Here is a 14,554-nt window from a genome sequence, read left to right on the forward strand (position 1 = left end):
ATCAGCCGCCGTCCGTCACAATGGATATGGATTTGAGTGACCGGAGCTACAAACAGACGACGAGAAAACAATGTCCAGGTAGAGTACCACCAGTGAACTTGGATGACTGAAAATCTACACAGACAATCGGTGAGAGTCTTTGCTTGCATCTCTGATGTACATCAGGCAATTTGTAGACTTGCCTTCGATGTGGAGGTTGACGAACGAATCACCGATGCCCATGAAGGTTCCCACACGGCACATCTTCAACGACCACGTCCTCGAGCAGCAGAGAAGCGTTTCCTTTGCCGATATTTTCCTTGAACAGCGAGGTTCGGCCCCTGAAGCGCTTGCCCTGTTTCTTGAGCTGGTCGGCCTCGAAGGAGAAGGAATGAACCAGGGTCTCTGGCAACTGGAACCAGGAGATGGCCACGTCATCTCCGATAGAGAAGTTGGCCTCTAAAAGGCAGCTGGTGTTCCAGAGACATCGAACGTCGCTGCCGTCTGTCAAAACATCTATATTCTATTTATACACCTTTTGGTTTGTACATATATAGTTATTCTTTCTCCTTTTGTATTTCAATTTTCTGATATTCATTATAATGATCATTTCTTGAATATAATTGATCAAAATCCAAAACAAGAACAAACGGTTGTCTTACTATATTTTATAAGTATATCAAATGTATCTTTTTAATTCTGATTCATGTAGTTTTTTTGTACTAATCTTTTGAATTTGTTTTTGAACTCCTCCAACGATTTGCTCATTTTCTGGTCCGTTTCAAGCTTATTCCACAGGTTGACACCTATTACTGATACACACCTTTGCTTGATGTTTGTTCTTGTTCTGGATTTTTTGTATTGATTAGTACCCCTTAGATGATAACAGCTCTCTCTAATTTCAAAACACTGCTGGATATTTTGGCAGAGGAGATTGTTATGTGCTTTATACATTAATTGGGTAATCTTGAAGTCAACCAGGTCGTAGAATTTCCATCCATCCATTTTCCGAACCGCTTGATCCTCACTAGGGTCGCGGGGGGTGCTGGAGCCTATCCCAGCCGTCTTCGGGCAGTAGGCGGGGGACACCCTGAATCAGTTGCCAGCCAATCGCAGGGCACACAGAGACGAACAACCATCCACGCTCACATTCACACCCAGGGACAATTTAGAGCGTTCAATCAGCCTGCCATGCATGTTTTTTTTTTTTGGAATGTGGGAGGAAACCGGAGCACCCGGAGAAAAGCCACGCAGGCCCGGGGAGAACATGCAAACTCCACACAGGGAGGCCGGAGCTGGAATCGAACCCGGTACCTCTGCACTGTGAAGCCGACGTAGAATTTCATTGTGTTTAATTTGATGAATATTGGATTTGTGGGTTCTATATATTTAGACCTGTTGATTATTCTGATTGCTTTTTTTTTGTAGTTTTAAAACAGGGAGTGTGTTTGTTTTACAAGCTTTTCCCCATATTTCTACACAATAGGTCATATATGGGAGTAATAATGAGTAATATAATGTATACAAGGAGCTCTTACTCAACACATCCTTCGTTTTGTGGAGTATCCCGATAGTTTTGGATATTTTTTTTATAATGTTATCTATGTGTGGCTTCCAGGATAGTTTTGTATCTATTACTAGTCCAAGAAACTTATTTTCATAGACTCGTTCTATTTCAATTGAATTTATCTTTATTTTAACTTGGTCTTTGATTGGTCTCGTGCCAAAAACAACTAACTTCGTTTTTGTTCAATTTAAAGATAGTTTATTTCTGTCCAACCAGTTTTTTAAATTTTGTCAATTCATTTTCCACAGTTTTCAGGAGTTGTTTCATATTTTTTCCAGAGCAGTAAAACGTTGTGTCATCGGCGAATAGGACGGATTTGAGTTGATTTGACACTCTACAGATATCGTTTATACATAAAATGAATCGTTTTGGTCCAATCACTGACCCCTGAGGCACTTCATGGATAATCTTCAGTAGATTGGATTTTTTGTTTTTGAACTGCACATACTGATATCTGTTTTCTAAATAACTTTCAATCCATTTATATGCTGTGCCTCTGATACCATATCTCTTTAGTTTATTCAATAATATAGTATGGTCTATAGTATCAAAAGCTTTTTTTAGATCTAGAAAAATCCTGACCGTGAATTCTTTATTATCCATATTAGTGGCTATTGCTTCCACAAACTCCATTGCTGCCATTAAGGTGGTCCGTTTTTCTCTGAAGCCATATTGATTTTCACTTAATAGCTTGTGTTTACATATGAAGTTGTCAAGTCTGCGAGAAAATAATTTTTCTAATATTTTTGAAAATTGTGATAACAGTGATATTGGTCTATAATTTGTAAAGAATTGTCTTCCTCCACTTTTAAACATTGGAATGACTTTGGCTGTTTTCATTTTTGATGGAAAAATACCGTCTTTAAATGACAGGTTGCATATATATGTAAAGGGTCGCACTACAAATTCTATAATCTGTTTTACTATTGAGCCAAAAGTGAGGCCACAGAGAAAGTGCCGGGTGCAAGATGAGTGCACCTGAAGCTGTCTACTGCGGTCTATGGTATTCCCCTGCGTGTGTGAGAGCCGAAGCCTCCTTCCCTCTACCGTACACCAACCACATTCACATGATGAAAAAAATGGCCCCACCCATTTTTTTTTTTCTTGACAGCGACATAGTGTCGCAATACTGCCCTGTGGCCCAGTTTCCACAGGGCAGACATTCACGTTTGTGGCTCCCTCGGCAGGTGATCGGAGACTGTTTTTGTTGTTGTTCAATGTTGACGGCCTGAACAATGATTACGCCGTGGGACTGAGTGCCGCTGATGTCAGCAAAACATTCCAACTAGTCCTCTTTGGTATCCACCCAGGCTGCATTCCATTTTGGCCTCCCTTTCTCAAAAGCACTTCTAGATTGCATTTTCCCTCTCTTGGGAGCTGAACACCCAATTTCAGGAGGCTTGTTTTTGATCCAAGAACGTTTTCAAGGAAATCCACTTCTATGCCTTTCTGTCCCACTTCCAGTCTCTCTGTCGCAACCTGCTGATAACACTCTAAGCTCAATGGCCGTCTCCCTGCGAAAACTGGCTTGCAGCCTCGCCAGAGTGTCATCAGCGGCGAACTGGAGGAGTGCCAGCGCTGGAGGAGTGCCAGAAAAGCGAAGACGTGATCATTAAACACCCACGCCGAATTTTGCCCTTCGCCCGACAGCTTCGCAAGAAAGTATGGAAACATTTAAAAGTTTCACACTGGCTTTGAAAAGTTGACCAAAGGTCCGATAAGGTTCACCTTTCAAGCTCAGAGTGAATTTTAGGTTAATCCATACATTTAAAATATCCAAGCCCAATATCTCAATCATGTTTTTTCTTCTTCTTTTTTTTTGTGAGAAGTTACTATACATCACGTCATACAAAATGTCTTGACACTAGACACGTAGTACAGCGTGTTCATGTGTGTGTGTCCGTGGTGGGGTCAGGAGAGGCCCGACTGTCCGTTGTTGTCTCCAGCGGGAAAACGACTGGTGGTCTCACCTTCGCCATCCACATCTGAAAAGGCCACAAAATACCCTCAGCAATTCGAGAGAAATATCATCTCACACAAATAGTCAATTCCTCAGATGTGGTGAAGCAGAAAATAAAATATAGTCTTGCAGTTTTCATGCCGCTTAATGCATATGAATTAAATCGTTCAAGTGCAAATTCATATCAACATGAAATGTTTTCAATGAGTTGTAGTCCCGTGAAAAATAACATTTTTAGCACCATTGCTAATTTGAATCCCTCATGGTAAAAACAGTTCAGACAAATATTTGGTGACAGAAGAGTGCCATCTAGTGTGGATAAGCAGTTCAGAATATGAATGTACAACATACAAATTGGTCTGCATGTACATCGAATGTTATTTCCTTGTACTAAATTTAATCCCACAAGGACTAATTGACATAAATAGGAAGATAAAATGAATCAAAATGATTTTGTACTTAATGTCAAGTGCAGTTCGTTGTATTTTATTGTGCTAAAACCAGCCCGGCAGTCGAGTGGTTATCACGTTGACTTCGCAGTGCAGAGGTACCAGGTTCAATCTCAGCTCCGGCCTCCCTGTGTGGAGTTTGCATGTTCTGCCCGTGTCTACGTGGGTTTTCTCCGGGTACTCTGGTTTCCTCCCACGTTCCAAAAACATGCATGGCAGGCTGATTGAACACCCAAAATTGTCCCGAGGTGTGAGTGTGAGCGTGGATGGTAGTTCGTCTCTGTGTGCCCTGCGATTGGCTGGCAACCGATTCAGGGTGTCCCCCGCCTACTGCCCGAAGACAGCTGGGATAGGCTCCGGCACCCCCCGCGACCCTAGTGAGGATAAAGCGGTTTGGAAAATGAATGAATGAATGAATGAATATTATATTTTCAGCTCAGTCTCCTCTTCGGGGTCACGGAATGAAGAATTTGCCGCGTTTCCTGAGACACACACCCAAACGCAGATTGTGAATGTTTCATCCACACGCTTGCACAAAGCCTGCCGATTGTGACTATCACTAAAAATAGAAAAATGGGTTCCCATGATGAACGTTTAGGGAACCCAAAATTTGTTACCGTGGTTTCCCATTGGGTCGTCCAACAGAACCGAAAAATGGTTTCTGTTAATTTCTAAAATCCTCAGGCCTGTGTTCAATGTAAAAGAAAACGTTCATATATTAGATATTTGAATACTTTCATGAGCGGGGCCATTTTGCATCCCCAAGAGCATTACACAAATTGATTTGACTAATTTTTGACCAGTTGAAGGCCCTAATATAATCACCTCAATTATTCCACTTAGAATTGTTTTTTTTTTAATTAAAAAAAAAGAATTCTTTTTTTTAATAAAAAAAGACATCTTTTGTATTTATCCCTTTCTAAAAGTAGTGGTTGTTATGACAAAAAGGCCAATAAAAACCCCCAAATATATATCTATATCTCTATCTACAAAGTGTATGCAGAAAAGTGGTGAAGATTGCACGACTGTCTGTGTCCTACGTGTTGTGTTAATTTTGTTATTTTGACTTCAAAATGGCGCCGCGTGAGTGGCTGCCTTTCCAGCAACTCCTATATTTTGTTGTTCTTCTTCTTCCTTTCATAACTTTGCTGCTGTGAATCTGGAATTTCTCCATTGCGAGACTAATAAAGGTTTTCTTATCTTATCTTATCTATTTATCTATCTCACTTTCTCTCTCTCTCTCTCTCTCTCTCTAAAATCTGCTGTGCAACACCGCCACACCATGGAGACCTTTGGTAACTACAACCTGACAACCATATTCAAACGCTATTGCACTCCTAATAACTTTTAATCGAGTAACTGCTTTTCCGTGTTGGTCTCTTTCCCAATAAGTAATTCTCCTTAAGGTTGAGTCCCAAGCAGAAATGGAAACCGCGACACCCCCTTAACATCTCTCATGGATATTTTGTCGATTTATTGGTATTATTTATCTGGACATATCTGTGCAAAACCACACACACACACAAAAAAACCAATTGAAATATGGCAACGGATCAAATTAAAATCTTGTAAATTCAGACATGAATGATTACGTTAAAATTGACACATCTTGTTCCAGCTGTCTCTACCCATTTTTTTAATATTTAGGGGGAGGGGGTGTATATTTGTTTCTACGTTTGTTTATTTACGAATGATCATGATTTGTATTTCTTGAATGTTTGAGGTCCATAATTTGGGTGCTGAGGCGTGCCTGGGGGGAAGGGGTCGAGGTTGCTTTTTGTTTGTCACATTTGTTGATGTCACTGCTTTTAAAAAGAAAGAAAATGTCAATTAAAAACCAAAAATATGCCGTCCACCCATGTCACTGTGGGGGTGTGAAAAAGTGTTTGCCCCCTTCCTGAAAAAAGATCCAAACCTACATGGGCCTGTGTGAAAAGGTATTTGCCGCCCCCCTGTTAAAACATAACTTCACTGTGCCTTTTCATACCTGAGTTCAATTTCTCTAGCCACACCCAGGCTTGATTACTGCCGCAGCTGTTCTCAATCAAGAAATCACTTAAATAGCATCTGCCCGACAAAGTGAAGTCGACCAAAAGATCCTCAAAAGCTAAACATAATGCTGAAATCAAAAGAAATTCAGGAACAAATGAGGAAGAAAGTAATTTAGATCCATCAGTCTGGTAAAGGTGATAAAGATAAAGCCATTTCGAAAGCTTTGGGACTCCAGCGAACCACAGTGAGAGCCATTATCCACAAATGGCGAAAACATGGCACATTGGGGCGGCCCGGTAGTCCAGTGGTTAGCACGTCGACTTCACAGTGCAGAGGTACCGGGTTCAATTCCAGCTCCGGCCTCCCTGTGTGGAGTTTGCATGTTCTCCCGGTGCTTGCGTGGGTTTTCTCCGGGTACTCCGGTTTCCTCCCACATTCCAAAAACATGCATGGCAGGCTGATTGATCACTCTAAATTGTCCCGAGGTGTGAGTGAGGGTGTGCATGGTTGTTCGTCTCTGTGTGCCCTGCGATTGGCTGGCTACCAATTCGGGGTGTCCCCCGCCTACTGCCCGAAGACAGCTGGGATAGGCTCCAGCACCCCCGCGACCCTAGTGAGGATCAAGCGGTTCGGAAGATGAATGAATGAATGAATGGCACATTGGTGAACCTTCCCAGGAGTGACTGACAGGCCAAAACGTCAAGAGCGCAGCGACGACTCATCCAAGAGGTGACAAAAGACCCCACAACAACATCCCAAGAACTGCAGACCTCACTTGCCTCAGTTAAGATCAGTGTTCAGGACTCCAGCAATAGAAAGAGACTGGGCAAAAATGAGAGTTCCAAGATGAGCAAAAATAACATTAAGGCTTGTCTCACTTTTGGCAAATAACATCTTGATGATCCCCAAGACTTTTGGGAAAGTACTCTGTGGACTGACGAGACAAAAGTTGAACTTTTCGGAAGGTGTGTGTCCCGTTACATATGGCGGAAGAGTAACACCGCATTTCAGAAAAAGACCAACCGGGTACTCCAGTTTCCTCCCACGTTTCAAAAAACATGCATGGCAGGCTGATTGAACACTCTAAATTGTCCCTCGGTGTGAGTGTGGACGTGGATGGTTGTTCGTCTCTGTGTGCCCTGCGATTGGCTGGCAACCGATTCAGGGTGTCCCCCGCCTACTGCCCGAAGACAGCTGGGATAGACTTCGCCCCCCCCCCCCCCCCCGACCCGAGTGAGGATAAAGCGGTTCGGAAAATGAATGAATGAACATCACACCAAGAGTATAAAATGTCTGGGGCTGTTTTGCTTCTTCAGGACCTGGAAGACTTGCTGTGATAAACGGAATCCTGCATTCTACTGTCGACCAAAAAAATCCTGAAGGAGAATGTCTGCCCTCAAGCTGAAGCGAACTTGCGTTCTGCAGCAGGACAATGATCCAAAACACACCTGCAAGTCCACCTCAGAATGGCTGTGGAAAAACTAAATTAAGACTTTGGAGTGGCCGAGTCAAAGTCCTGATCTGAATCCTATTGAGATGCTGCGGCATGACCTTATAAAGGCAGTTCATGCTTGAAAACCCTCCAATGTGGCTGAATTCCAACAATTCTGCAAAGATGAGTGAGCCAAAATTCCCCCACGGCGCTCTGAAAGACTCATTGCAAGTTAACGCAAACGCTTGATAGCAGTTGTTGCTGCAGAGAGTGGCCCAACCAGTTATTCGGTCGTGGGGGCAAACACTTTTTCACACAGGGCCATGTAGGTTTGGATTTTCTTTTCCCTTTAATCATAAAAAAAAAAACGTAATTTAAAAACTGCATTTTGTGTTTATCTTGTGTTATCGTTGATGAATATTTAAATGTGTTCGATGATCTGAAACATTTTAGTGTGACAAACATGCAAAAAAAAGAAATTAGGAGGGCGAACACTTTTTCACACGTGTGTGTGTGTGTGTGTGTATATATATATATATATATATATATATATATATATATATAATACACACTATTATACAGGGTGTCCATGGTCTCTTTATCATTTCAAAAATTTATTAAAAATGCAATTAATTCGATATTTTATTCAGATTTTGTTCTATTGTATTCAGCATTTATTACAGTTTTATTTTTACCTCTTTTAATAAAGATATCGTGTATCGAACAAAGATAAGGGACATGACTGACCTAAAGCAAAGGATTACTGATGCCATTGCCACAATTGATGAGGCTATGCTACAGCGAACATGGCAAGAAATCGAGTACCGTCTTGATGTGATTTGTGCAACTAATGGTGCCCATGTCGCAGTGTATTAAAAGAGGTTAAAAAAACGTTCATAAACGCTGAATACAATAGAACAAATCTGAATAAAATATCGAATCAATTGCATTTTTAATACATTTTTGAAATGGTAAAGAGACTTTCAGGACACCCTGTGTAATTTCCTTTTTTTCGATTTTTATTTTGAAATTGGACATCGCAGCTGATTATGTAACGCCCAGTTTCTAGAGAAGGAAGCGATTGCGCGAATGCTGGCCCAATCGCAGAGGCACCACCAAGCCAGCACAGACAAGTTCAAGTTCCACTTTGGGAATCCTCCAAAAAAAAGAGAGCAAGGTAAAGACTTCGCAGCCCTAACTAATGTTCACACACGTATGTTTCATGAGCTTTTTTTTAACTTGTTTTTATTGCGCGGACAGAAAAAAGAAACGTATTTTCACACTGTTACAAATTATTCAACCATCTTCAATTAGCCGCTACAAATAAGACACTCTGAAACGTATTTTCATTTTGTTGAATGAAATTAATGCGCAAGTCAATATTTCGCGGTAGCAATCGTCACTTACATATGACGCCTTTTTTTCGCCTGTCCAATGTGTTGTGGGTGATTGTTTTATTTTTAATTTTTGCGATCGTACAGATGAGGCATAGCCGGGACGTTTGTGTCGGCATCGCCGTTCGTGTTCCGCAAAAATAAATTTTACGTGGAGTTGTGAAACAGGATTCCGATAAACACCTTTTTGTTCCGCTGTCATGTTTAGAAAGTCCAAACGTTTGACGTTTTTCCTCAGTAAATGCGTGTGCGCCTCAAATGAGAAAGTCATGCAGGTGTTGTTCGGATGGAAGTACAATTTATTCCTGATACTGATCCAAATTAGGGTTGACAGCTTTGACCGAGGTCGGCGCTCTGTGGCGTCAATAGAATGCAAGAAGCTTGTAAAAACCCTTAAGACGAACTCTGACGAGAAAAAAAAAACTTTGAAGAATGGACTCATTCTTAAATAAAATGTATTATTATTATTATTAGTCTAAAGATTATATTGCATACGTCAGTTTAACATATTTTAGATTGCTGTATTGTTTGTTCTTCTCGTCCACAGCTAAATCAATTATTGAAACGGGCGTAGGTTGAACGAGTGGTGAACACATTGCAAGGGGGTACGTGGAAAAAATTAATAATATAACTCCAGGATGGTCACCCCCCGTTATTTTATACGCCTGTCAATAAAATTGGATGGGTGCGCTTCAACTTGCGGTACCGGCGTCCCCTGGTGGTCTGAATGTGTAATTACGGAGTCTCACACACACACACACACACACACACAAGTCTCCAGACATGCATTTGAAAATTGCCGTTCGTGAGTTATGAGCGGCAAGGACGGGAGGAAAAGTCACATGTCAGAATACAGCCAATCCAGACGCTCAGTATTTACCACGTGTTTACACGTACAAATCAATGTAATCGCCGATGTATGGGTCACATATGTGACACGAGGTTTCACGTTTGGAGATTCTGGTTACGTAAGTCAGTCACGCTTTTGTAGGTTCATGTTAAACATTTGGTTACACACACACACGCGCGCGCGCGACTGCAATTGATTGACAGGTTATCAGACGGTGCTGGTAAAAGTTTACATTATGATGTGGTGATTTAAATGAAGATTATGGATCAAAGTCTAAGAGCCAACGAAGCCATCCGGTGCCCAGTTTAATCAAAGAAGAGGAGAAATGGACCATAGAAAAAGGTATGCAGATTTCTCTTAGTGATGTAAGTGAATTTGTGACAGTATGGGATATAGGTTATTGATTAGCCTCTTTGCTAAAATGTTGCTAAGCCACAGAAGACGACTGTAATGAGGTATTTAGTTTTATTTGGCATTTTGTTGACAACCTAGCCTAGTTTGTATTTGCAACACAAGTGCAAAGTCGCACAGATGGTACATTTGCTATCGCTTTTGAAAAAGAATTCATAGGGAACTATGTCGAGGTTAATACATGTTAAAAGGTGCACCGTGGTCATTTTAATTGTAAATGAGTTGGATGGAAGAAGGTCATCTTTTATTGATCTTGTTTTTCCTTTGCTGTAGTTTTTGTATCCAAGATGATCTTTCATAAAATATTACAAATAACAGAATATATATTGTCGTGTTTGTGGCGGGGTTGGGGTTAAGTACAGTAATCCCTCGTTTATTGCGGTTAATGGGGGACCAAAACCACCCGCGATAAGCGAAAATCCGTGAAGTAGCGACCAATTAACATATACGGTAAAAAATAAAAAAATAAACAAAAAAGTTTAAAGTCCGCAAAAAGTCCGCAAACGGTCCGGGAGAAGCTGCAAAACAACAGCGAGTCACATAGAGCAACATACAATACAATACATGCTGATTTATATAGCGCTTTCACAACAGCGGCAGCTGTAACAAAGCGCTTAACATAACAGTTAACATAAAGTAAAATAATAAACACAACACATAACATAAAACACGGACAGTCGTGCAGTCCTAACCACTTTTCCGTCACACGCTTTGTTGGTTGAAGCAGTTTGAGATGAAAGAGGAGAGAATCAAAGTGTCCTTTAACCAGTGGATCAGAGACGTCATGCTCAAAATGTGCACACGTCGGCTACAAGCTAAGTTTCAAAGTCAACAAGAAGCTGTAGCATCCATTGACGAAAAAAGAGATTGGTTCACCTCTCTTGTCCCATGGAAATCCATTTCAATTCCAAGCGGCGACTCTCGGTTCCAAATAGCATCGGCGCTCTGCGCCAACGCTCCTCTCTCCTCATCCTCAACTTCAGCAGCCATCCATCCAGCCGCACCAACGCCGACTGTCCAACAGCGCCGACATATCCACTGAACAAAACGGGGTTGTGAAAAATGTTGCCCATTACAGGCGCAAAAAATACAAGCGCCCCAGGTCTGTCCAGCATCGACAGTCAATGACGGCGACATTCCTCCAAATCCAACATCTGTGCTGGTACAGGCGTGCTGCCGAGAAGGCGCAACCACCAAGCACAGATACTTCTCCTTTGACGAATGTCATGGCCAAAAAAACGCTGAAAACAGTCCATATCAGGTCCACACGATGAAACAACAAACAACATGTGACAAAACAAAAGACAAAAACACCAAAAAAGAACAAAAAAGCGAGACTCTTGAAGAGCACTTGCCGAAGGCTGCCTACTCGGGCGCCATCTTGGAGGGAAAAAAAAAAACATACAGTACTATACTCCATGTATATTAAAAAAAAAATTCAACATTTCAACATTTTTTTTCTATCATGTTTGAAAAAATCCGTGATGCACTGAAGCCATGATAAACGAACCGCGGAATAGCGAGGGATCACTGTACTTGCTTTGCGTGTGTGTGTATGTGCGTGCGGGGTAATCATGGCATATATATGTCGCAGTGTGGGAAAAATTTTTTTGTATGAGACTGGTGTAGCTTAACTTGGGTGTTGAGTGTCCAACAAAGGCCCCTGACCTTTGAAATGCCGGTGTAGTGGAAAATAAATATAAATTGTGATTAGCTGGCAACCGGTGTCCCTCGCCTGGGATAGACAGCTGGGATAGACTCCAGCGCGACCCTCGTGAGGATGAAGCGGATCAGAAAATGAATGAATGGATGGATGAACGACAAACATGCTTTCTTTTAAAAGAGGAAAACTATATTAGCTTGCATGTCAAATTTTTATCAATTTTTTGGGGAGAAATCTGTACTCTATTAGTACTTTTTCCAAGACACCTTTTTTAGCTAAGCAATCACGCCATGCCTTCCCTCCTTCCTGTGTCCTGGTGGGAGTCGGAGGAGGACCCAGACATAATGTATCCATTCCACATGGTTGTACTTTGTACATCCATTGCTAGTAATATTCAAAATTGGGCATCAGTCGGCATTAAATTCTATGTGGACATCTTTACTTATGCTCACATCAGGCTCTGAAAATATTCAAATGATCACCAAAATATTCGGGATTTTACGGTGTTCTCTTCATTGAGGCACTCACAACAAAGCTGATGTCACTTCACGAGAGACGCGTCTATAAAATACAAAACACATGACCTGTCTTGCCATATTACACAATGCCACGCTTTGAAAAATGTGTAGCATTGTCACATGGAAACCTTGCCGTATTTATCGCGTGTGATAAGCAACTCAATATTAGTATTTCACACCACAAAAATAGTTACTAGGATCAAATAAAATAAAATCAGAAGAACGTTTACTTTTAGAAATCCGTGGCTCAAAATGGCGTAAGCATCTTGGTGGGCAGGCACCGAGAGACGTATAACACAGCCAGCTTTCTTAACCGGCTGAATTGATTGATCGTGAAACGGGTGTCCGTAGGTACTTTGTTACGTTCTCTGACTGTACACTGTTGCTTTAAAAATACTGTTGAGATGAAAAAAGGTTTTGCTGTCAATATCCTATTCAGAAAATACAATGTTTGGCTCCACTCTGGCCGTTTTTTTTACCTCTCAACACCACATACTTAACCCAGTTAGGGACGATTAAAGGGACGGATGAAAACCCACTTAAGTCCTTGCTTAGTTCGTCCTTTTCATAAAACTTCTCATCTTCCGTCCTCCATCCCAAAAATGGGCGCCAATCTGGGACAGACGGACGAACCGTTTCGTCCCAGAGACGGAATACCCATCTCTGAAAATAAACATTGCTGACACCTCACTGAAAATCAAATTGGCGTCTTATTACCATTATGGGCCGCCATTATTCACTTGGGTTCAGGAGCAAGCCTCAACATTCACAAAGTAATATAAATGTTATTCATTGGCTATTTTTTCCCACATGTAGGGTTTACCTTGTGACATTTTTAATTCAATTTGACAGAAGGTGTGATAAAATGATGACGGAATACAGAATCAGAGGCATTTTTGGTTTGTTGCTGGTGTAAAATTGAAATGTGGCTTTAATTCGACGATTATAAGGGGCATTAAAATAGACAGTGGCTTTTTCATCCCCCCCCACCCCAACCCTCAGGTTTAAAATATTTTTGTTACGTGCCGAAATGAATTTCTGTTTTCTGTTGCAGTTAGTTGTTTTTGTACAACACACGAAGTTGCATACACGTACAAGTAAAACAACCAAATTAAAAAACAGAATTTGAATTGAATTGAATTGAATTGAATACAACTTTATTGTCAAATAAACTACACTATAGATCTGGGATGGCCAACTGAAATGCTAGAAGGGCCGGCCCACAATGTTTTTTTATTCAGCGCTACTTGTGATGCCACAGAGCACCACCCACTTCCAAATCAGATGTTTAGAAAAATTGTCATTTAAATATGGATAAAATATGTGCGTATGCCCAAAAATAAGTGCTCTTAATATATTTTTATTTTTCATCATTGCATGGAAAAAAAATCCTCTGATTGAATTCTGTGATCCCTCCCCCAGTGGCATAAAAAAAAGACCATTCAAGGACGGCATAAAATTGCTCAACAACAAATCAATATGAAGTGCAAGAGCTCATTTTGAGTTTTTTTTTCTCACAAAAATCCCAAAAAATGTGAATACTCTTGAGCAGGGGTGGGCAATTTTTTTCCTGGGGGGGGGGGCAAATGAGAAGCAGAAAATATTGCAGAGGGACGGGCCTAAAGTTAGACATCTACTCCCGATTTAAATTTTATTTCTATGTTGAAATAAGTTAATGACATTGTTTACAGAAGCTGATAAGAGTATGTATTATTGATAGATCATGAAAGTGCAGCTATTTTACAGAAAAACGATTTCTTCAGTGAAAATATGCAGAACAATTCTAATTGTGCAACATTTGTAACTCTTTTTCAGTAAGATGAACACGACAACGCTTTCTGATTTGAATTTTCCCATGAAGATAGCACAATGTCTTTGTATGCCAGTAATAATGTAACAGAACTCACATTTTTTGTCCCAACTGCCAAACAATGTAGAAAAAATACAAGCAAGCATGTTTCAGTGTGGGGCGGCCCGGTAGTCCAGTGGTTAGCACGTCGACTTCACAGTGCAGAAGTACCGGGTTCGATTCCATCTCCGGCCTCCCTGTGTGGAGTTTGCATGTTCTCCCCGGGCCTGCGTGGGTTTTCTCCGGGTACTCCGGTTTCCTCTCACATTCCAAAGACATGCAACTTTAAATTGTCCCTCGGTGTGAGTGTGACCGTGGATGGTTGTTCGTCTCTGTGTGCCCTGCGATTGGCTGGCAACCGATTCAGGGTCTCCCCCGCCTACTGCCCGAAGACAGCTGGGATAGACTTCGCCCCCCCCGACCCGAGTGAGGATGAAGCGGTTCGGAAAATGAATGAATGTTTCAGTGTTTTTTTTTTTTTTCTTGTTTA

General features: G+C 41.3%; 1 protein-coding gene across 1 annotated transcript in view; it reads left to right on the forward strand.

Annotated features, from left to right (window-relative positions):
• Window positions 1-8,493: 8,493 nt before the first annotated feature.
• The window catches only part of asns (asparagine synthetase), a 38,287-nt gene continuing 32,226 nt past the window's right edge, over window positions 8,494-14,554 (forward strand). The window contains exon 1 of the mRNA XM_086136577.1: window positions 8,494-8,556. The gene's annotated coding sequence lies outside the window, so the exon portion shown is untranslated. The remainder of the gene's footprint in view (window positions 8,557-14,554) is intronic.

Source organism: Hippocampus guttulatus, chromosome 18, assembly GCF_054856545.1.
Source record: "Hippocampus guttulatus isolate MCC_2025c chromosome 18, RoL_Hgut_1.0, whole genome shotgun sequence".
Taxonomy (NCBI): Eukaryota; Metazoa; Chordata; class Actinopteri; order Syngnathiformes; family Syngnathidae; genus Hippocampus; species Hippocampus guttulatus.